This window comes from Lates calcarifer, unplaced genomic scaffold (assembly GCF_001640805.2).
Source record: "Lates calcarifer isolate ASB-BC8 unplaced genomic scaffold, TLL_Latcal_v3 _unitig_5840_quiver_907, whole genome shotgun sequence".
NCBI lineage: Eukaryota > Metazoa > Chordata > Actinopteri > Centropomidae > Lates > Lates calcarifer.
Window position 1 is genome coordinate 20001 of NW_026117754.1, and position 2500 is coordinate 22500.

The window sequence follows — 2500 nt, forward strand, 5'->3', positions numbered from 1 at the left end:
TGGAGAGAGCACAGGGGAGAAGGGGAGCATACTATCGCTCGGAAGGGAAGAAGGGGAAATCTCCCCTTCTCCCTGTGCTCACACTTAGTCTCTGGAGAGAGCACAGGGGAGAAGGGGAGCATACTATCGCTCGGAAGGGAAGAAGGGGAAATCTCCCCTTCTCCCTGTGCTCACACTTAGTCTCTGGAGAGAGCACAGGGGAGAAGGGGAACATACTATCGCTCGAAGGGAAGAAGGGGAAATCTCCCCTTCTCCCTGTGCTCACACTTAGTCTCTGGAGAGAGCACAGGGGAGAAGGGGAACATACTATCGCTCGGAAGGGAAGAAGGGGAAATCTCCCCTTCTCCCTGTGCTCACACTTAGTCTCTGGAGAGAGCACAGGGGAGAAGGGGAACATACTATCGCTCGGAAGGGAAGAAGGGGAAATCTCCCCTTCTCCCTGTGCTCACACTTAGTCTCTGGAGAGAGCACAGGGGAGAAGGGGAACATACTATCGCTCGGAAGGGAAGAAGGGGAAATCTCCCTTCTCCCTGTGCTCACACTTAGTCTCTGGAGAGAGCACAGGGGAGAAGGGGAACATACTATCGCTCGGAAGGGAAGAAGGGGAAATCTCCCCTTCTCCCTGTGCTCACACTTAGTCTCTGGAGAGGGGGGCATCCCAGGAGGAGGCCCTGGACCCCAGGTGGCTCCCTGGGGCCCCTCCCTGGGCTCCCTCCCTGGGCTCCAAGCCCCCAGTCCCGACCCGGGGGCCCCTCCCTGGGCTCCAAGCCCCCAGACCCGACCCCGGGAACCCCTCCCTGGGCTCCAAGCCCCCAGACCCGACCCCGGGAACCCCTCCCTGGGCTCCAAGCCCCCAGTCCCGACCCGGGGGCCCCTCCCGGGAATCCAAGCCCCCAGACCCGACCCGGGGGCCCCTCCCGGGAATCCAAGCCCCCAGACCTGACCCCGGGGCCCCTCCCTGGGCTCCAAGCCCCCAGACCCGACCCCGGGAACCCCTCCCTGGGCTCCAAGCCCCCAGTCCCGACCCGGGGGCCCCTCCCTGGGCTCCAAGCCCCCAGACCCGACCCCGGGAACCCCTCCCTGGGCTCCAAGCCCCCAGTCCCGACCCGGGGGCCCCTCCCGGGAATCCAAGCCCCCAGACCTGACCCCGGGGCCCCTCCCTGGGCTCCAAGCCCCCAGTCCCGACCCCGGGGCCCCTCCCTGGGCTCCAAGCCACCAGACCCGACCCGGGGCCCCTCCCGGGAATCCAAGCCCCAGTCCCGACCCGGGGCCCCTCCGGGAATCCAAGCCCCCAGACCCGACCCGGGAACCCCTCCTTGGGCTCCAAGCCCCCAGTCCCGACCCGGGGGCCCCTCCCTGGGCTCCAAGCCCCCAGACCCGACCCGGGAACCCCTCCCTGGGCTCCAAGCCCCAGTCCCGACCCGGGGGCCCCTCCCGGGAATCCAAGCCCCCAGACCTGACCCCGGGGCCCCTCCCTGGGCTCCAAGCCACCAGACCCGACCCCGGGGCCCCTCCCTGGGCTCCAAGCCCCCAGTCCCGACCCGGGGGCCCCTCCCGGGAATCCAAGCCCCCAGACCCGACCCCGGGAACCCCTCCTTGGGCTCCAAGCCCCCAGTCCCGACCCGGGGGCCCCTCCCGGGTATCCAAGCCCCCAGACCCGACCCCGGGAACCCCTCCTTGGGCTCCAAGCCCCCAGACCCGACCCCGGGGTCCCTCCCTGGGCTCCAAGCCCCCAGTCCCGACCCGGGGGCCCCTCCCGGGAATCCAAGCCCCCAGACCCGACCCCGGGAACCCCTCCTTGGGCTCCAAGCCCCCAGTCCCGACCCCGGGGGCCCCTCCCGGGAATCCAAGCCCCCAGACCCGACCCGGGGGCCCCTCCCGGGAATCCAAGCCCCCAGACCCGACCCCTGGGCTCCAAGCCCCCAGTCCCGACCCCGGGGCCCCTCCCTGGGCTCCAAGCCCCCAGACCCGACCCCTGGGCTCCAAGCCCCCAGACCCGACCCCGGGGCCTCTCCCTGGGATCCAAGCCTCCACACCTGGCCTGTGGTAGACCCAGGGGGCCCCACCAGTAACCTTACAACCACGTGGGGCCCCTTGCCTTAACCCTAAAACCACGGGGGGCCCCTTACCTAACCCTAACCATGGGGGCCCCTTGCCCTAACCCTAACCTGCTCGGGCCCCTTGCCTAACCCTAACCATGGGGGCCCCTTGCCCTAACCCTAACCTGCTCGGGCCCCTTGCCTAACCCTAACCGCGTGGGTCCCTTGCCCTAACCCTAACCCTGCTAGGGCCCCTTACCTAACCCTAACCTGCGTGGGCCCCTTGCCCTAACCCTAACCTGCGTGGGCCCCTTGCCCTAACCCTAACCTGCTTGGGCCCCTTGCCTAACCCTAACCTGCGTGGGCCCCTTGCCCTAACCCTAACCTGCGTGGACCCCTTGCCTAACCCTAAAACCATGTGGAGCCCCTAACCCTAACCCTAACCCTAACCATGGGGGCCC